Genomic DNA, 22,291 nt, shown 5'->3' on the forward strand with positions numbered 1-22,291 from the left:
TATTGATTGGCTGTCTGAAATGATCTAAGTCCCCATCAGCGGCAAAGCAGAGCAAATAGTTGTCTCTGTATAGTCTTATTATGACTTATTTTTATATCCAGGGTGTTATAAGGTTCCGGAAGAGCAGCTGATGGAACAGAGATTCAGCAGTGCTAACACTAGCAGGCAGTAATTGACCAATGTCTTCCAGCTTGTGATGGTGTGATGGGATCCCCGGGGTACAACCTGGAACTGGGGTACCGCTGTGCCCCTTTAACTCTCCAGCCCTGGGCTGTCTCTCACAGTGCTTTGCTAGTGACAGGCAGCAAACCCCTCCAGGCGCAGGGATCACTCAGCACAACAGCATGTGGAGTCCCACACCCAGCTAGGTTGCATGACTGCTCCCAGAGCCACTCATGAATCACATGGAGAAAGGCACCAGCAAAGCTCCCAATCCCCCAGCCTGGCATCCCAGAACTGTACCATCTTGCCCTGGTCAGAAGCCTGACCCGTGTAAGTTCATTACCCGTCCGCCCCTCCCTCCATGTGGAGAGAACACACACTAGCCTTTGTAACCTGAGCACTTCAACGAAACACACCCTGTTTTAGGTAAAATATAAAACAGATTTATCAACTACAGAAAGATAGATTTTAAGTGATTATAAGTGGTAGGCACAAAAGGTCAGAGATAGTTACCAAAGAAAATAAAAGATAAGCACACAGTCTAAATACTGAACCTTATTAGACCAAGCAGTATTTGGATTAAGCAGTTTTTCTCACACCACTGGGTGTTGCAGGTAGGTTACAGTCCTTAATACACAGGCTTCCCCTTTAAGCCTGGGACCAGGCTCCTCAGTTCAAATCAGAAAAAGCACATTAAAGATCATGAGGTGCTCACATACTATGGTAGTAGCCAGAGGTGACTGCACTCGTCTGAATATCCGGCCTCAATTGCTCTCAGCCTCAGCTCCCCATCCATAAAATGGGGATACTAATTCTTCTTTTCTCCCATCTTTTTTTTATTTAAACGGGAAGCTCTGGAGGGCAGGGATGGTCTCTTACCGTGTATCTGTACAGCACCTAGCACAATGGGGCCCTGATCTTGGTTGGGGTCTCTCGGGGTTCTTGTAGCACAAATAATTATTAACAATCATTATTAATAACAAAGCAGCACATAGCCATAGCAACATTTCCTCCAAGTTAAGGCCTGCCACTGAAATTGAAGGGGAAATTTTACGTGGGCAAAATTTAATCACTCCAATTAGAAATGGACCGGGATTATAGCACTAAGCCACCTCCCGGCTCTTGCAAAAAACCACCCTCCGGCCTGGCACTGAATGCAGATGCACTGATTGTGGGCGTGTTGCCAGCACACCCTGCATTATCAGTCACTGCTGGCTGCCCCTAAGAATAAACCGTGTAATCCTATCAGAACACTAAGCCTAAGTACTTCGTTATCTCGTCTTTAATGCACCAGTTACAATTAATGGCTACTAATACGCTGGAGGGACATACAAAGGGCTTTGTGCTGGCCACAGATGCACATTGCTGTTTCATTGGAAGACGGAAGTTGGCATAGCAGAGGATGGACAACTGATACCATGTCAATTTCCTCTTGTGGCTGCAAAGCTGGGCAAATTCCAAGCCTCTCTTGCATTGCAGCAGCCTATAGGGAAGGGGTGGAGAGAGGTGGGCAAGAGAGGGTAGGTCCCAGGGGGAAGCCGGTAGCTGTTTCTGTCTCCCTGTTGCCCTAGCAACATGTCCCCAGAGCTCTCCCTGGCCATCCTTTGAAGAACAGATGCTGCAGATGCCAGATTCACTGACCGCAGGCTTAGTTGGCCAGCCTCCCGCAGGGTAGCTCAGCCTGATTTTCCAAACCGTTTGGTGAACAGAAGCTAAAATGACTCGGGTGCGCAGGCTGAATCCCAGTCCATGACCACCTGCAAATCAACGGGCGCTTCGGGGGCCAAGCGCATCTCAGGATCAGGCTCGTCAGTGGCTGAAAAGTGAAACAGCGCAAGAGGCTGGCGACAAAGCGCCCAGAGCATACCAGATCCATTCAGGCCATGCACTGCATCTATCGCCGATTACACAGAGCAGGTGCAGAACACGCTTGAGAACACTAGAGGGCGCTCCGGGAAGGAGTCAAGGGACCAGGAATTGCCAGACAGGATCTGACTGAAGGGCCAATATTCGGTTTCCAACCGTGGCCAGCACCAGCTGTTGCAGAGGAAGGTGTGAGAAGCCCACAGCAGGCAGCTGTGGGATAACCCGCCCCACGTAGTCACTGATCATTCGAGATCAGCTTCACCCCGACGCATGAGGTTTAATATCCCTTCCAGAACGTTTGTTATGAATGACGACAGCTCTCTAGAGGTGGAGGGGGGCCACCGGCACCTGAACCATGGTCCCGCCCCGACTCCGCCCCTTCCCCTGAGACCCCGCCCCTGCTCCACCTCTTTCCCCTCAGGCCCCGCCCCCACTCCACCTCTTTCTCTCAGGACCCACCCCTGCTCCGCCCCTTCCCCCAAGGCCCCACCCATGCTCCCCCCTTCCCCTTACACTCTGCCCCCCTCCACCTCTTTCCCCGAGACCCCGCCCCCGGTCTTCCCCCAAGGCCCCGCCCTCTCCCCGTCTCTTCCCCCGAGGCCCTGCCCCCACTCTGCCCCTTCACCTGAGCTCCCGCCCCGCTCACTCCTCTCCACCCACAAGCCCCATTCTGAACGACCCTAGGATCAGTATTGCCAACTCCAAATGTTCAAAAATAATGAGATTGGCTTTAAAATCATGAGATGATATAAAAACAATAGATTTGGGGTTCTTTTTATTTGCCTTCTGCTTTTTGAGCCTTTAGGGTGCACTGGGGTCACATTTTGAAGCTTTCTCCACAGCCACAAAGGCTAGAAACTTACTTTTTCTTTAAGAATGAAGGCTGAAATCATCACATCGCCACTTGACTCCAGGAGCTGGGGCTTTAAGAAAAACAACAATCATCCTGAGACTCATGAGAAAATCATGAGAGTTGGCAACACTGCCTAGGATTCATTTGAAACACACCTGGGACAATTTATGGCTGTGAGGACCTGAAACCAGGCAAAACCTAGCAACTGCCGCTTTGTCTTACTTTGAATGGAGGGGTCTGGGACCCTGTGACACACATCAATCATGCAAACCCATGAGATCTACAACCCAAACCCTTGAGCCCCTCTGAGCCAAATCTACCAGGCCCCCCAGAGGAGCTTTATTTCCCCATCCCGAAATAAACCTCCTGTAGCCAATGTGGGTTGACCCTGTTCTCCCCAGGGAGTAGTGGCGCCAAAGGCTGAGCTGTCCAGCCGGTCCTGTGACCTTAGATCTGAGCCGCTCTGGGGCTTGCGGGGCTGCGCTGCGTTCTCGCTTGACGGCCTCACTCATGTGCTGAGAAAGCCGTTGGCTCGCCTTGCCAGCAGTTCATTCTTTATGCTTTGCAGAACGAGAGGCTCTGAATAAAGAGCAATGACTAAACACCCTCCTTAGGGCCTGGAATGTGGCGGGCAGGCGGAAAACGAAATCTTTGGCGTACTGAAGTGGAGTGAGGAGCGGCGAGAAAAACCAAGAGAAATAGCTGCAAGTCGGAACAGCCTCACCGGTTCCCTCTGCTCTCTTCCCCCACTCCAGACCCCCAGCCATTTCCAAGGGAGCTGCATAAGAAAAAACCACGACAGTCACAGCCTCAAATACACTGTTTTTCTGTTTATAACACGGCTCATCCGCTAGCTGGTATGTTTCCAAAGGGGCTGTAGTGCTGGTGGCCTGGAAAACACCAGACTAACAGCCCTGCAGCTCTTTATAAGCTCGAAAGCTCGTCTCTCTCACCAACAGAAGTTGGTCCAATAAAAGATATTGCCTCTCCCAGCATATCTGACACGGCCGGCGGCAGCAAGGAGCTGCCAGCTGCATCATCCGCCACCGTTCTGATTGCTGGAAGTTACCTGGCCAGCTAGACTAGCAGGAAGGGGTGGGGGTGTGGAAGATGCACATGAGCTGGTGAACGTGGCGTAGACACTGTCTTAGCTCTTCGCTCCATCTCTCAGCCCATGCTGCTGCCCCTCCCTCTTTCTGAGGGTAACACACATCCAACGAGGAGACAGAAAGCGAGGGACAGATTCTGCCTCTGCTCTAGTCCCCATACACTGATTGGTCTGGAGGAGAATTCCCTGGCCTGGTGCAGGGCCAACAGAAGCAGCCATACACTGGCCACCTTGCAAGCCCCAGTATAGGGCATGTGTCGGGGGCAGAGCCGGGGGATGGAGGAGACGGGTCTGTACTCCTCAGCATGGATTCTGGGCTGAGATGCAACCCTTAGGAGGCATCCAGGACAGGCTGCCATGAGTTAGAGCTGCTGGAACCCTAATTGACGCCAGCAGCTGTTTTGGACCCCAGGGCAGCACAGAATTTGACCCCATCCCCCCGCAAGTGAGGATCCCAATCGTCCAGCTCAGATTTGGGTCCCCGAGCAAGGAGTTGAGATGAGGGACTGGCTCGCGGTGCCAGTTTGGGACACACATAGGTGACTTCATCAGATGAATCAAATAATTCTCTCCCACTAGTCCTACCCCTTCCTGAGCCCTCGTCTGTCCTCTCCTGCTTTGTCATGTCCGGTGCGGGGAAAGGCTGCGTGCCGGAGCCAGGGCTACTCACGTGAGTGGTTTGCAGGATCAGGGTCTGAGGTTGAGCTGTCATGCACACCTGTGATTCTATAGTGACAATAATAGTACAAGGATGATTTAGCTCACAGGGAGCCCTCCTGGGAACGCCTGTTTCTCTGGGCTGGGGATCGGGTTCAGGTTCACGAGGATGAGCAGCAAGACCATCCTTGGGACTCGCACTGATTTGGGATTCAGACTTCCTGCCTGCACGCCCTGTCTCGCGGCAGCTCCATTTGACTCTGCGCCCCGTGTGACCCAGTTTAGAGTCAGCTTTCTGGGAGAATGTTTAGCAGAAACATATGGCTGGGCCTAGGCTATATGATGGCAGCTTAACTAATGGAATTACAGGGGGAGGAGGGAGAGAAAAGAGGAAAGGTTGGAGCAGGGGAACGGGAGTGGAGTCGGGGATGGAAGAGAGCTTTCAGAGAGGAAGGATGGTGCAGTGGTTAGGGCACTAGCTTAGGGCTTCAATTCCTCACTATCCCACTGACTTTCCTTGTGACCTTGTGCAAGTCACGTCACTGCTGGGTGCCTCAGTTTCCCCATCTGTAAAAGGGGGATAATGATACTGCCCTTCTTTGTAAAGTGCTTTGAGATCTAGGGGTGAAGCCCCATCAAAGAGCTAGGTGCTATTATTTGCAAAATTGTTGCTGAAATCCCCACAAATTGCATATTTTGTTTATTATTACAGGCCTCTTTAAGCCATGCCTTGACTTTGCAGAAGTCTGGAAATATCATGATCATATTACAGGGAGAACTGAGGATGCGTCACTCGCGGTTCCCTCATTAAGGTGGAGTTGAGCTTTGCACTGAAGGCAGGGATTCACCCACTCTGTGATGCATGAAGAATATCGTGTATATCCGCCCCAGAATGACAGCACTTACTCTTCCAGGCTAGAATGAATTTTCTGAGAATTTACAAGTAAACCCATTACATAGTGTACGAGCTAAAATTAATTTAAAGTGGGTCCTTTAAGAAATGTAGCACCCTGCATTAGACCCTTTTTTGATTTAAATAAACTCCTTTGTAAAGTGCCATGAGATCTATGGCTGACAAGTGCTATATAGGAGCTAGGTATTATTATCCCCATTTTACAGATGGGGAAACTGAGGCACAAAGCATGAGCATGGCTTGCCCAAGATTACCCCATGACAGAGCCAGGCCTAGAACTCAAGCTCTCCCAGAGTCCTAGTCTAATGCGTGTGCCTCAAGCCAAGCATGATAGTACATAGTGTATGGTAGCTTTCTCCAGTCTAGTTTTCTCCAGGGGTTGGGGGAGAGACTCCTCCAGCTAGTTGTTCCCGGTGAGTTCATTAGCATGGAGCTATGTTTTGCCCGGTTTGGATAGTGCGACAGACAGACAGATGAGGAGGTGGTGCGTCATGGCTTCAGTCTGTTGACAGCCCAGGATTTGCTTAAATAAATTCCTTAATGCCCCCCGCTCTTTCTCCCCACTGAGGACAATTATTTCCAGAGAAGGTCGCTGTTTGTCAAGGAAACAGTTGCTTTCATAAAATATGGAACTTCTCCCAGGGAAAAGCCTTGGTGTAAGAGTGAAAGTGAAGTGGACGCCGTAACAATCTCTGACACCACAGATTTAAGGTTTGTAATAACAAGGGAGCTATTTACAAATGTAACAAGAACAGGAATGTTTTGGTGCCTCACTGGCTAGGTGTGTGTGTTCCTGTCACTCCCTAGTGGCTGATCCACTGTCGGGATAAATGCCTACTACTGCTACTGTAACCCTCTGGTTAAGTGTTATAAGTCCTCCTCTGTGCAGGCCCCAGATGAAATCCTTGCTACATTACTCAGCTACTGAGGGCTGGCTCTGTTGCCCACGTTGTAGCAGCCCAGGCTTTTCACTCTGTAGGACCCCGGTTCAAATCCCGCTGTTGGCCACCCTGGTGGGGAACATGCTACTGTCTAGCAGAGTCGCTCCTTTAGCCCAGGGGGTAGAGTCCTAGGCTAAAGGAGAAACTTTGGGCATCCCCTGCACAGCTGGCCCCAGGAACAGCTCCTAGCGCAGGGGGAAAGTCTAGTGTGATGTAACCACACGTGTGCGGCTGTCAGGGCTTCCCTATGTCATGGTGACTGCTGGCTGCTTAACAGGCCCTGGGGGCCCTTGGCAACTGGCATTGCTTACGTCATCCTTCAGGCGGTATTAAGGTGCACCAGGGAGATCAGGTTGCCGCGCAGTCAGCCGAGGATTGGGGAAGCGCCAAGGGTCCTTAAAGTTACCTGTGCCCTCCGCCTGAGTGCGTGCCCCCTGCTGCCACTGCGAATTGGAGCAGTCCGGTGAAACTCGTTACATCGCCCTGCGACGGGCAAAGAGTCAACAACCAGCACAATGTTCTAAAGCCAGGTAGGCTTCAAAACGCCCAGGATTTGTACCATGGGGGGGCTGAGAGCCATTGAACCAAACTGTGAACCCTGTATATGAAGGAAACCACTTCAAGCCAGGGGAGCGGCAGCACCCCCAGCACCCTTAGTTCCAGCACCTATGAAAACACCAGTCAGCTCCAACAGCCCCCCACTCCACCTCTCAACGGCGTGGAAGGGCCAGCCCCTCGTGGGCTCGGGAGGTGGCAGGGAATTCCGCGCTTTGGATGCCTTTGGAGAAGGGACTGCATGGGCTGCTGGACACGACACGGGCTGCGGCAGGACACAGCAGGCTGGGAGTGTGAGCTCAAGACTGGGGGGCGGATACTGGGGGGCGGATGCAGGGAGCAGCCCAAACCCTTTGAAGGGCAGGACCCTGAACCAGCCCTGTGGCAGTTTATTACTGATAAAGGCGTTGGGGGGGATTTCTGGGTAAATTCCTGCCTCACCAATGGCTGCAGGGGGGTCTTCACCCAATTGCTAGTCTAGTCTGTACCTCGCTCAGCATGGTCATATTTGAGCCTATTCTCGTCCTGCAGTAGGTGATGTGACTGACCTCCATCACGCGGGTGGTGAGCGGGTGCGGGGGACTGCCTGGTTTGGTTCTTTAAATATAGGTGCCGCTGTATATTTATGTCAGGGAAGTCAGGTCAAAGAAATGCACCTTGCATTTGGGGTGGAAGGTGGGGGGTTTGGGATGGTGACCAGTTCCTGTGGGAACTGTCTGTCTTTCACACAGTGACTGCCTGTTAGGTTCATTCCCTCTGGGGCACCTGGCACTGGCCACTGTCTGAAGACAGGATACTGGGCTAGATGGACCTTTGGTCTGACCCAGTGTGGCCGTTCTTATGTCTATAAGAAGCATTTCTGTCACAGGGGGCCCGTAACCGTCCTTGCAGCGCTCCCTCCCCAAAAGATACAATCACTTCCCTCCCCCCCATTCCTTGTCTGATCTGCCACAAGGAATACAACTCAGCTCTCCGCGTCTCAGCTCTCCTGGGGCCATCTTTCATCTCGGCCCTTCCTCCTCCAGCAAGGGGGAAAACGCTCAGCTGGTGTCACCCGCCTCCGTCGTGCCAGCCCCGGAATTCCGACTGCCTCTCTTGACGGGGGTTGCGGTGGCTAATATCAACCAGCACAGGAGAGATCAGAGCCTGGGCATTCATCAGTGGAGCAGCGCAGGTTGTTTATCCGCCTTAGCAGAGGACTGTCAGGCGTCTGATCGACGCAGCACAAGGGGGCTGCCAAGATCGAGCGATAGTGTCTGTGGATGGGATATGCTTGGCTTGCGCCTGACAGAGCCAGAAGTACAGACCGTGCCAGCCTCACATACAGCAGGGAGGAGGGACGGGGTGGCGCTGGGTTAGGACAAGCAGACTTTCAGCGCTAGGTCACCCATCCCAAGCCAGCTGGGGAAAGGACAGCTCTCCCCGTTTGATGATGGTTTGGTGGGTTCGGTCCGGTTCTGAGAGGTCTGGTGTGGTGTACAGGAATAGGGTGTTGATAGTCCATCCGTGACGATGATGACATTTTGGAGTGAGAAAGCCGTTGCACAGGGGCAGTCCCACTCTCTCAGTTGTGGAAGCCAGATTCCAGTGGCACGAGGGATCGTTACGGCTGGGGACTTCCTTAGCTGCAGTGGGCGACCAGGACATCTTCCGGGCCTTGTCATGCTCTCCGGTCCCCACAGCACGCTGGTGAACCGCCTTCATGGCCGTTCAATCCCAAATTGATTTCCTCCGCCCAGTCCGCCGAAACAGTCCTCGCATGCTAGAGAAAGGCAGTTTCCCATCTCACCGAGGGGAAAGACCCATCGGCTACCCTCACCTGGCTTAGCCCGCTCGTCGAAGCGGTTTCCCGGGGTATGGCCGCTGTCGCATGCAAACAGCTACTCGGAGCCACAGATGGGAGCAGGGTGTAGGTGGGGACAAAAGCGGAGGAACTACTCCCTAAGGAGCATGACGTGTTCCTCCAACAGAGGTACTGCCCCTCCCTAGTATCCCCCAGACACCCCATATCCCTTTAAGTTGCTGGTGTGCCCTCCAATGGCGCTCACCAGGTCCTATGGTTTAGAAGCCTCCGTAAACCAGCCGGAGCAGCAGTAAATACGTAATTAGGCCTTGCTGGTTGCATATATTTAGTAAACATGGACATGTGGGACTCAGCTGGGCCCATGTGGTTTCCTCTTATTGTTTTGTCATGTGAAGAGTAATAGACCCAACATGCAGCTGTAACCACTACCAGACTCAGCGGCATCTCCCCTCCACTTTGGAAGGTGGGCGAGACCAGAGAAAACGTTGGCTGCAGCAGGATGTGATGCCTGTGCAATAGAATGTCTGAATCAAGGAACAATTCCATGGGAGCTCTTGTTACGCTGATGCCAAGAACAACAGAAGCCAAGGGGCCACGCACTGCCGAGACCTGGTGAGTGGAAGTCCTCTGACCGCTGGATGTCGCGCAGCCAGGTCCGGGTTGCGGAACATGCGGTGGGCAACTCCCGCCTCCGGGGCAGGTGACCTGACACTAAATCCAAATGGAATCAAATAGAGAGGAGCCAGCAGCTTCGGCAAAACAGCAGCACAGACACAGGATCACCCTTGGATCTAGTACCATCACGCTGGAGTCTGACACCGATTCCCTGCTCCGTCACGACACCGCTGGCTGTCTTAATACAGTCCTGTTCCAGACCTGCGTCTCTGGGCGGCTGTCACCGCGGATGCATTGGTTTAGTGACTGAGGGAGGGAGGTTGCTGGCTGAGAGCAAGAAAACATCTCAGGCGACGTTCGTCCCGGGGTAATTATTAACAGTGGGGATCCTGCCCCTTCCCAGCACCTCTCCCTCCCTTTCTGAAGAGCGTCTTGTGCTTAAGGTATTGGAGTGGGATTGAGGTTCAGTTCCCTGCTCTGCCACAGACTCCAAGGGGCGACCTTGGGCACGTCACTTCATCGCTCTGTGCCTCAGTTTCCCATCTGTAAACTAATAATCCTTCCTTTCTGCTGATTACTGCGGTTGCACACTGGAGAGAAATTAGCTGGCGCCCTATTACGAGTAGTGGAAAGTGGCAGGAGGAGGCAGGGGCTGAGAGAGCTGGAAGAACAGACAGGAGGCCGGGCAGTAGTTTCGGAAGAGACGCCCCTGAGGGCAGAGACTAAGGCAATCAGGGTAACAACCTAGGGTTGTTACTTGCATGGAATTCAGTTGAGAGCCCTGAAGAGGGGAAGGTTGATGGCAGGGGATCTGCAAAGCAACTTCAGGCCACAAGGGAGCGCTTGGGAGGTGGCCAACCCCTTGGCATGGTCTCTAACATCTCATCATGAGATCAATAGGACGAGATCAAGGCCTCAGTGCTTTCCTGCACTAGCATCCACTTGGGTAAGGGCCGGGTGGTGACGGAACCGAGCAGGGAGCTGGCTATGGCTAAGTGACTTTCAATCCTTCACAGCATAAATCGGAGCAGCGTAGAGACTACCATGAACACGGGACCCAGACTGGCGAGGACCTCTGGGGTCATCAAGTTCCATCCCTTGTTATCACAGGCAACCCCGATGCCGAATCCCATTCATTCATTTATCAAGCTCCATCTTCAAGCTAGTTCGGTTGTTGGCCCCCACTGCTCCGACTGGGAGGCCGTTCCAGGACCTCCCTCCTCTGGCGGTTTAGAAACCTTCATCCATTTTCAGCCCACAAGGATTCCTGACCAGTTTATCCCCATCTGTTCATGAGCCAACGTTGGCTGTTAGCTTCCAGTAGCTCTTCTCCCTTTCTGATGCCCAGCCCCCTGGGTGAATTTATAGAGAGCAAACAGCTCCTTCAGATATTCCAGGCACTCATACATGTCCCATGGCAGATAACCTGGCAAAGGTGAAGCAGACCTGAACTGCAAAGCTTATTGATTAGCTTTGATTGCCATCCTCCCCATCCCTCGGGGGCGCGGGACTCCTTCAGTTGAGGAGGCTGGGTGTGAGTGCTGGAATCTCCCTAGAAGTGGGAGGGGTGGGGGGCTGGCTCCTGGACATCACCCCGCCCCTGCTCCACCCCAAGGCCCGCCCCCCGCTTAGCCTCCTCCCCCGAAGCCCTGCCCATGCACTACCCCTATTCCATCCCAGGCCCCGCTCGGCACCATCCCTCTCGGCCCCGCCGCCCCTCTCAACCACCTCCCCCAAGTCCCTCCCACCTGCCTGCCACTCGCACCTCTTTGCCCCCTCCCTCAAGTGCCCCCCGCCCACCGCTTGTGCGTCTCCACCCCTACCCCCTGAGGCCCCGCCCAGCGGGTGGAGGAGGGTGCAGAGAGGCACAAGTGGTGGTGGGGGGGGGTCTTCGTGGGAAGAGGCAGAGCGAGGGCGGGACCTCGGGAGGAAGAGGCGGAGCAGAGGCAGGAAGAGGAGCAGCGTGGGTGGGGCCACGGGGGAAGAGGACAAACATAGGGTTACCATATGTCCGTTTTTTCCCGGACATGTCCGGCTTTTTGGTAATCAAACCCCTGTCTGGGGGGAATTTCCAAAAAGCCGAACATGTCCGGGAAAAATACTCCCTGGCTTACCTTAGAGCGGGTGCCGGGGGCTGCTGTGCTCCCTGACTCCTGGGCTCTGTAAGAGCCGAGCGCTACCGGCTTCGGGCAGCCCCCATGCCTCTGGACCCTGCATCCCCGGTCGGGCACTTCCCCTCCCGGGCTCCGGGGGCGCAGGGTCCAGAGGCATGGGGGCTGCCCGAAGCCGGTAGCGCTCAGACAGCTCAGTGCTTACAGAGCCCAGGAGTTCAGGGAGCACAACAGCCGCCGGAGCCCGGGAGGGGAAGTGCCCGGCCGGGGGCGCAGGGTCTGGAGGCATTGGGGCTGCCCGAAGCCCGAGCGCTACCGGCTTCATGGTTTGCCGGGCAGCCTCCAGACCCTGCGCCCCCGGCTGGGTGCTTCCCCTCCCGGGCTCCAGCTGCGCTGGGGAAGCGCCGGCCGGGGGCTCAGGGTCTGGGGGCTGCCAGGCAAACTGTGAAGCCGGTAGCGCTCGGGCAGCCCTTTTCGCGTGGCTGGGAGGGAGGAGGGGGAATGCGGGGCGCTCAGGGGAGGGGGCGGAGTTAGGGCGGGGACTTTGGGGAAGGGGCGGAGTTGGGGCGGGGCCGGGGTGGGAAAGGGGCGGGGCCAGGGCCCCATGGAGTGTCCTCTTTTTTTATTTTTTAAATATGGTAACCCTAACAAACAGGAGCAGGGCCTTGGGGTGGAGCACGGGCGGGGCCATGGCCCGGGCACCCTTTTGGCAGTGACACTCCAAAAGCGGGGGGCTGGCATCCTTCCACGGGGAGGTGAGCCCCATCCTGTTTGGGGAGGCTTAGCCTCCCCTGGCCTCTTATTCCGGGCCGGGGATCTCACAGCAGGGTTTCTTTGTGGCCTGCAGAGAGTTGGAAATGAAAGCTCTTCCTTTCCCCAGGCACTCAGGCTGCTGTGAGCTGGGTCTGACGAATTTGGCCTTACTCCGGTAGCGATGACCTGCTTGACAGTGTATCATTTTGGACGTCTTTTCCTGTCATGTCTCATCAAGATCAATCTAACCCGCGATGCGGATAATGCGATATAATGGATCGCTGCAGATGAAAGGCCCTTTAAAATAAACCCACCGACACAATGTGTTTCTCGTCAGATTGAATCCTCTGTTCCCACTTTGAAACCACAGCAGGGGGCACAGGAGAGTGATTAGGGTTAAATGGAGCCCTCCCCCCAAAACATCATCACTCCCTGAGCCAACCTTTCTTGCCAATTTAGCCAACCCCCACCCCCACCAGCTGGGCTCTTGAGCTAAGAATCTGATCTTCATCTCATGCTAGGCTGGCCAGCCCTCCTTGGCCAGCTGCAGTCAGCCATGCCACCCGACCACTTTTATGCTCTATCTGGGCACCCTGTGCCCCTGGGCAGCAAACAAGTTGTTTTTCATGCACCTGCCCCTCAATAGTTCCAGGCAAAATAATTTGTAACACACTGTTTATTCAGCGAATTTCCCCTCTTCTTCTGTTGGTTAATTATCTCGGCACAGGTCACGATTTTAATCAGACATAGCCTTTGTTCAGCATTCACCAAACAATGTCTCGGTCCATCGTTCACTCCTGGTCACTTCCCCGGTGAGCATTTGGTGTCTGAAATTCGAGCTGTTTTGAATGGTGTCGTAAGTCACATGATACGTTTCTGTCCTCTGATTGGAGAGCGTAAGTCTTCCAATCAGGTTTTTGGTGTGACTACTCATGGTGACCAATTGAAAGGAGCATTTAGCAAAGAGTCTCTGATCTTCACCTCCAATGAATTGTTTTCTTCTCTTTCAAAGGCTCCTGCCAAAACGCAGGGTACGTCTACATTTAGCGCTTCCCAGTTCGAGAGAGACACGTGTGCCAGTGCTCATAGAATGCAGCCACGGCAGCGTGAAACTAGCCACCCCAACTACGTGCCTGTGATGTGTACGTACTCGGGCTAGCTACCCCCTTCCACCAGTCGTGCTGCCGCAGCTACACGCTAGTCTCGAAGAGATGCCTCCTCCAGCTGCGTCTACACTTTGAGCCCCAGCTTTAGAAGGTTCATGGGAAGCGAACACAAAAGGGACATGAATTTGGCCAATATGAATTTGTTTCACGATATTTGGGAGGACTGTTCTTTTTATCCCAGTGTTCAACTCTCCAGGGCTTGGGTTGGTTTTTCTCTTTTATAGTTAGGGTCACGTACAATGGATGGATGGATGAATAGCTACAGGATTATGTATGAGGCTGGATGGACAGATACATAGATTATGTATGAGGAAGGAGGGATGTATGGGGATAGATAGATGGAAATATTATGTATGGTGGTGGATATCTAGCTAACCAGTCAGCCAGATGATTCTGTATGGGGATGGATGGATAGACAGATCATTGTTTGGGGGACAGATTGCTAGACCGACAGACAAATAGATACGGGAAATGATTGCTGAAATGGAAACTTTCCTTCATCACTAAATTAGGGCCCAATCCTTTTCTCACTGAAATCAATGGCAAAGTACGCACTGACTTGAACCGCCATTAATTACCAAAGATACCTCCTTAGCTAGCATCTCGCAATGCAATGACGTAGCCTGAAATTAGTACTCCTGGGGGAATTCTGTGCCACTGCGCAATGCAGACTTTGTGCAGAAATTAATGTTGGGCATGCAGAATTTCCTTTCCCCTCGCCCCAGAAATGGGCTGCAGAGCTGCTGGCTGCCACTAGGAGCCGCTGGACCCGGCAGAGCCGAGCTCACAAATCGAAGACACTGCTGTGGGGAGGGGGAAGGAGCCGGAGGGTTCCTGGCAGCTGCAGTTCTCAGCATGCCCTGAAGGAAGGAGACATTGCGCAGGAAACTACATACAAGCCTGGGATCCAGCATCAGGCTGTTTTTCCCTCTGGATCCCTGGGCTCTAGAGGATAGGGGGAGTGGGTGTCGGGGCTGGGGGGGTCCCGTAGATGGGCTTTGGAGGGTATTGATGCAGGTAACTGGGCTGAGGGGGCCCTCAGCTGGGCTCTGGGGGAAGGGGATGTGGGAGTCTGGGCTGGGGGTTTGTGCCCTGCAGCTGGGCTCTGGGTGTGGAGGGGGCAGAGAAACAGGGGGTTTCTTTAACTCTACTCCTGGGGCGGGGGTTTGTGTGTGTCTGTATTGTTAGAGACATTCTTGCTGACAGGTATTTTGAAATAAATTACCAAAGTAATTAAAGCTGATGAGATTATGTAGTGTTATTTTGACAAATAAAATGTGCAGACTTTTAAATATTGTGCACAGAATTTTTAACTTTTGACACAGAATTCCCCCAGGAATAAATTAGGTTTGCAACATTACTTTGCCCCTGGCCTGTTGGACTGGCAGTGGACAACATGATCATATTGCTAAGTTTCGCAGTGATTTTTTTAGCATCTCAAAGAGACAATCACTTATGCTGCTCAGAGATAGGACAATTCCCCTGTAGTACCCATGTTTCTAATTAGTTTTCTAAATACATAACAAGGTGCTGCTGCAGCAGTATGAATCTAGTTGACCTTTTGAGATGTAGAATGCACTTATTAAATGCCAAGCTGCTCTGGAAACATGCAGAGGATAATTTTCTTGACTCCACTCTGTCGGGTTGGTTTTCTGAGTGACAGGAGCAGCAGAGGAGGGTGTTGTTCAGAGCGAGGGGAGTCAGGAACATGGGGTGAGAGAAAACAGCCTTCTGCCCGCGGTGAAATGCACTTCAGAGAGATTGTTAAATGAGGAATTGGAGGAGGACGTGACCTTGGTGTCTCACCATGCACCTGCTTCTCATACTCTTGAGGCAGGCTCCAAAGAAGAAAAACTATGGGCACGCAAAGCAGATTCGCAGAGCGAGAAGCCCCTCTGGGCTGGCTGCTGGAACTCGACCAGGACAAGCCCTTGAGATAAGGGTGAAGAATCTGCGTGGGCCACGGTGAAGCAGCTCAGGGAATTGTACCAGCAATGCAGTTTATTTAAAGGGATGCAGTGGACGGCTGCTGTCTATAGGGTCCCTGGGCTTGGATCCGGAGTAGTGGGTGGGCCCGGATTCCCTCCCCACCATTAGCCACTGGGGAAATAGCACCCCAGAAGGGGGAACTGAACTCTTTTAATGGCCCAGCAGGATTGCTGGAGCCAGAAAGGCCCTGAGAGGGTGAAGACATTGCCTCCAGGGAAGGAGCCCTGGGACACCGCTGTATACCAGAGCACAGACAATTTGAGAGAGCCCAGAAGGGGCTAAGATCATGTTGATTCCATATCCGTTGTAAATGGCATCGCAGCATGTTCCAGCAAATGCCGTTCTCCAGGTGGCTTGTAACATCTGGAATAAAATTCCACCAACCAAGGGGTGGAGACGGCCCAGAGGCAGACCCCCTATTACACAGGTTCATCAAGTCTCTTCCGATGTTGGACTCTCAGGCCGCCAAGCCTTTGTGGTTGTGCAGGAACGGACCAAATGGCGAACGATCGCTACGGTCGACTGTCTGGCTAAGCGTTGAAGCAGAAGAAGGGGCTGAGAGACCGTTCGAACCAGGGTACTGCGATAGGCCGTGCTGGACTGATTGAGGAGCGAGAGCAGGCATAGGGCTGCAGATAAAGAGCCATTACAGAGGGCGCTGAGAGAGGCCCCTGTTGCACTTGTACCCCGGGAGGGGTTTGCTTTTAATTTCACACACAGACTTCGTGTGACTTGGCCGGAGGGCTGAGTTGCTGAAGACTCAATGCAAGCCAGAGAGAAAGGGCAAGTCCATGCACTCTGCCATGGAGGGCATTGGGGAGAGGCGAGTGCAACCCTGTTACACTAGAGTAAAGAACAGAATGATGATGAACACGATTCATTGGGGAAGAGTCAACACGGCTTTTGCAAAGGGAATTTGTGCCTCACCACTTGATTAGAATTCTTTGAGGGGGTCAACAAACATGTGGACAAGGGGGATCCAGTGGATATAATGTACTTGGACTTTCAGAAAGCTTTGACAAGGTCCCTCACCATAGGCTGTTTAAGCAAAGTAAGCAGTGACTGGATAAGAGAGAAGGTCCTCTTGTGGATCAGTAACTGGTTAAAAGACCGAAAACAAAGGATAGGTGAGTTTTCAGAACGGAGATAGGTAAATAGTGGTGTCCCCCAGGGGTCTGTACTGGGACCAGTGCTGTTCAACATATTCATAAATGATCTGGAAAAAATGGTCAACAGTGAAGTGGCAAAGTTTGCAAACGATACAAAATTACTCCAGATAGTTAAGTCCATCAATGGCTATTGGCCAAGCTTGTCAGGGGTGCAGCAGCTCCAAGCTGTGGGTGTCCCTAGCTTCGGACTGCCAGGACCTGGGAGTGGATTGACAGGGGATGGATCACTCGATAGTTGCCCGCTGCTCCTGTTCTGGCGCCCCTGGCTGTGGGAGCATTGGCACAGTGATTAAAACCCAGGAGCTTGCTGTGGTTCCTTGAGCTGCCATCCAAAGGCCTGGCTATTTAAGCTCTGAAATCCCTCAGCGTCCGGGGGAACCTGGCTCCCCAAATGAACAACGGCATCAGTGGCTAAGTCGTGCGGTGAGTGGCAGAGAAATAATTTACTCGGCTCAAATGACTTGTTGCTGTGAGGAAACCAAAAGGCTGCCCACGCCCAGCTTCCAGAAGAGAGTGGCGTGCGTGCTGTGTGGAGACAGGGATTAAAAATGCCTTGTGAACAACGCTACCGGGTGTTTACCAAACACTGGTTAGTGCAATGAGCGCTGACAGCCCGCACACAGGCTACGCGGCCTCCCTGATCTCAGCCGTGAGCAGCCAGGAGGAAACAAATTGCTCGCCGGATAGCATGTCATTGGCTTTGTCACGGCTTCCCCAACAAGACGGATCAAGGGGATGGAAGCGTGACTGTCGGAAGGCTGAAAAACAGTGGACAGGCGCGGCTAGCCACGTCCTGTCCAGCTGCAGCCTGCCTCTGTGTTTCACGGCCTGGTGCAACCCCAGCGCCACTTGGGAGGATCGTTATCAGCTGCAGTGTTAGCCTTATAGTCAAATCCCACGCTGTGCTGAGGGGCTAACGCAGGGCCTCTGGGTCTGTCTGCACCACCGGGTTAACCCAGGTGGTGGGCGCCCAGTTAGCCTCGCCCAGGTGTGAGCTGCCACACTACAACGCCCTGCCCACGTTAGTCTTTGCTCTCTGGCGCTGCCCTCACCTGTGCCTGTCTCTAAGGCCTCTGGGGCACATCCTGTGGCTCTGATTCCTGCCCAGTGAACTGTGGGAGAACTTCTCTGCCGTTCTGGGCACATGGGAGGAATAACGGGGGAGGCACTGGAAGACCATCAGCCCTGGAGTGGTTTAGCCTGAGTCCACACTGTGAAACGGGTGGGTTACCAGCCCCAGTGATAACAGCACGTGGATGTTAAGTGATACCCTGGGATAGGCCAGCTAACCCAGGCTGAAAACCCCCAAACTTGTGCGAGAGAGGCACAACACCCCATAAAAGCCCAAGGTAACTTTGCAAAGTGTAACCCACTGGCAAGTGTGTGTTACAGGTCCCCCCTCTCTGTGCCCAGTGGGTGTGAATTGGTAGAATCCAGTTTGAGGGGGCTTGCGTGTTTTGCTGCAGTAGCCCATGCTTTTAACGCTGGCGGTCCCCTGTTCAACTCCTGGTGCGTCAGCTAACATAGCAGTTGTCATATATGTGACGCAGCCCGTAGCTGCCCTCCTCCCGGGGACTGAATTCCACCCTCCATGGATGTCCCTGGAAGGCTTTGTGGTTTAAGGAGCTGCAGACAAGGGGACATGTGACTCCTCTTCTCTTCCCATCTCTACTACTGCTCGTAGAGCCTTTTGCAATGTGCTCAGCCTCTGTGTTTGTACCATGGGGATGCTGAGGCTCACCAGCCTCCGCTAAACGCTGTGGGAGCGATGGAGGAAACGGTGCCCAGCCTGATTGCTGTGAACGTTGCAGTCGTCCGCATTTCCGTCTGCAGCACTGCCACAGAATCTGCTTGTTGCCATCGAGTCCCCCTGATGAATGGCAGGCTGCTTTGGAGAGGCTCTTCCCGGGGAATAGATGGGTCTATTGCAACTGCTGTACATGATGCGTGAATGGCACAGTGTGTGGTACAAATACGGCATGAGTTTCTGTGCGATCCTGCCCAGGGCGCAGCATATCTTGTAAGTGAGGTCCCTTGGGGCTTGCCCAGACAATCTGAGCTTGGCAAGAAGGGTAAGCTTGTGTTTAAGGCAGTCAACTACAACTCAGGAGCTGTGGGTTTAAGTCCCACCTCTGCCACAGACTTCCTAGAGGACCATGGGCAAGTCACTTAATCTGCCTGCACCTCAGTTTGGTGGTCTGTAAAATAAAGCTAGTAACACTCAGTGGTGCTGACTCTTGCAAGTGTATTGTGATAGCTGGTATTTCGCGTAATGCCTCAGCTCCTGGAGACAAGTGGCGGTGCACGAATCTCCGCTCGCATTTAAAACCAGAACATAATCCCATGTTTCCCAGCCCTCCTCGTTACAGAAGGAATCTTGAAGACATGACCCCAGCACACCATGAAGGCCTGGAAGCCTGCAGGCAAAGAAAAAGAGCCCCCCTACCTTTAAAACCCTTCTCCTAATCATAGACTATCAGGGTTGGAAGGGACCTCAGGAGGTCATCTAGTCCAACCCCCTGCTCAAAGCAGGACCAATCCCCAACTAAATCATCCCAGCCAGGGCTTTGTCAAGCTGGGCCTTAAAAACCTCTAAGGATGGAGATTCCACCACCTCCCTAGGGAACCCATTCCAGTGCTTCACCTTCACCACCCTCCTAGTGAAATAGTGTTTCCTAATATCCAACCTAGACCTCCCCCACTGCAACTTGAGACCATTGCTCCTTGTTCTGTCATCTGCCACCACTGAGAACAGCCGAGCTCCATCCTCTTTGGAACCCCCTTTCAGGTAGTTGAAGGCTGCTATCAAATCCCCCCTCACTCTTCTCTTCTGCAGACTAAACAAGCCCAGTTCCCTCAGCCTCTCCTCGTAAGTCATGTGCCCCAGCCCCCTGATCATTTTCGTTGCCCTCCGCTGGACTCTCTCCAATTTGTCCACATCCCTTCTGTAATGTGGGGCCCAAAACTGGACGCAGTACTCCAGGTGTGGCCTCACCAGTGCCGAATAGAGGGGAATAATCACTTCCCTCGATCTGCTGGCAATGTTCCTACCAATGCAGCCCAATATGCCATTAGCCTTCTTGGCAACAAGGGCACACTGCTGACTCACTGATGTTTTGGGGTTGGCAATCCTGAATACGTCCTTTGTTTATTTAGGCTGAAAACTCTTTGCAGAAGGGACTGCCTCGCCCTAGGAGTGTGTACCGCGCCTTGCACAATGCGGCCCTGATCTCAGCTGGCCCACAGCACCAAGGGCTAGTCACAGTCAGCCAGAGAGATCTGAAGCAGGGCTTGGGCTGGAACGTCATTGGGTTCATTCCATGTGGTTAAAAGGCCCTCAGATCAGGTGTCCTCAGCGGGTGTGAAAAGCGACCTTTTCGGAGGTGGAATGGGCAGCAGATAGTTTATGCTCTGATGGAAGATGGACTAGATGAAGGAAACTTAGCAAATACGGCACAAAATGAGCCTGTTCAGTTGTTTACCAAGAACAGTCTTTATAGTCTGTGTGATTATTTGCAGGAGATGCTAATTTCCTTGCTCTGGGCTCCCCAGCAAACACCCAGCAGCAACGCCTCAGCACCTGAATAATCCTCTGTCGGCAGCTCGATTAGAGTGGCAGACTCGAGCCGGGGGGGGGGCGGGAAATGGAATCCTTTTAATAGCTGTGTCATAGACCCAGAAAGAATGACTCTGGATGAACTGCAGGCTGGCAGCGCGGCTGATGGGAGCGGACGTCCTATATGCAGGGAGATTGGTCTTTCAGCCTCCGCAGCAGGAAGAAAATAGCCCATGATGCATGATTTCAGTCACACGCGTGTAAGCTGCCTTAGTGGGTTTGCTGCTGTGTAACGGAGAAGAATCTGCCCCCTCACCAGCAGGTCTAGCAATACTCAGTCATGTCAGGTTTCAGAGTAGCAGCCGTGTTAGTCTGTATCCGCAAAAGGAACAGGAGTACTTGTGGCACCTGAGAGACTAACACATTTATTTGAGCATAAGCTTTCGTAGGCTACAGCCCACTTCATCGGCTGCATAGAATGGAACACACAGAAAGAAGATATTTATACATACAGAGAACATGAAAGGGTGGAAGTAGCCATACCAACTGTAAGAGGCCAATCAATTGAGATGAGCTATCATCAGCAGGAGAGAGAAAAAAACCTTTGAAGTGATAATCGAGATGACCCATAGAAGGTGTGAGGATATTTTAACATGGGGAAATAGATTCAATTAGTGTAATGACCCAACCATTCCCAGTCTCTGTTCAAACCTAAGTTAACTGTATTTAATTTGCATATTAATTCAAGAGTACTTGTGGCACCTTAGAGACTAACACATTTATTAGAGCATAAGCTTTCATGGGCTACAGCCCACTTCTTCGGATGCTGTAGCCCACGAAAGCTTATGCTCTAATAAATTAGTCTCTAAGGTGCCACAAGTACTCCTGTTCTTTTTGCGGATACAGACTAATACGGCTGCTACTCTGAAACATATTAATTCAAGTTCAGCAGTCTCTCTTTGGAGTCTGTTTTTGAAGTTTTTTTGTTGCAAAATTGCCACCTTCAAGTCTGTCACTGTGTGGTTAGAGAGGTTGAAGTGTTCTCCCACTGGTTTTTGAATGTTATGATTTGTGTCCATTTAGGCTTTTGCGGCGAGACTGTCCGGTTTGGCCCATGTACACGGCAGAGGGGCATTGCTGGCATCAGTCATGTCAGAAATGCAGACGCGGAGCTGCTCAGCAACGGTCTTGTTCCAGGGGGGTAGTGAATGGAGCGGATGCCGTACACGCTGCAGAACACAAGAGGGACGTTAGCCAGGACGAGAGGAGGAGGAGGCATGAAGGTGACGGCGCAAGGAACCTGCTTTAACTCCATTCACGGTTCGCCCGGCGTGCTTCAGCTCAAATGCAACAGGCCGGTGGAACCCGGGCTGGGGAACCGAAGACGCACTGCTCAGAACTCACAGCATAGGAGTTGGAAAGGCAGAAGCGGCTTTTAAGCCACCTTCGCATCTTGTGCTACTGCAGGGGCTAGAGCGTCCCCCAGCATCATTTGGACAGCCCTGGGGGACGGTCTTAGTTACAGCAGCCTGTCCCTGGCCGCAGTGCTGCTCAATCTCTGCAGCGTTGTATGCTGGGGCCCGACCCCAATATGTCCTCTTAGCTTCGCCCCAGTATGTCCACTACACCAGGGTTTGTGAGGTGGTGCTCGGAAGACAGCCTGATCTTACAGCTGTCTTCCTCAGTTCCTGCACCGGGGGATTTTCTCCCAGCCAATACTGGGCCTTTTAAAGTCCCTTTAAGCTTCTCTGGCCCTTTTGCCCAGTGTCAAGGAGCCTGAGTGGGGTTGAGGACCTCGCCCAAGGGGTTTATTAAAGAAACCAGCGACAACTACAGACAAACAAAGGGGCTTCTACACAGCTTGAGTTCTAGCTTTGTTTCTGTTGTTTACCAGGCCTCACCCACGCCCTGGAACTCTATACAAGTGGTTTTCAAGCTTTTCCATATCAAACCCCACTTTTCCATACCACAACCCCCACCTCCACCCAGGAAATCTTCCTTTTATCTAGCCAGGATCTCCATTCATTCATCAAAATAGGAATGATGGGGGGTCATGACCCCATGACACTTGTT

Source organism: Emys orbicularis, chromosome 8, assembly GCF_028017835.1.
Source record: "Emys orbicularis isolate rEmyOrb1 chromosome 8, rEmyOrb1.hap1, whole genome shotgun sequence".
NCBI classification, from domain to species: domain Eukaryota; kingdom Metazoa; phylum Chordata; order Testudines; family Emydidae; genus Emys; species Emys orbicularis.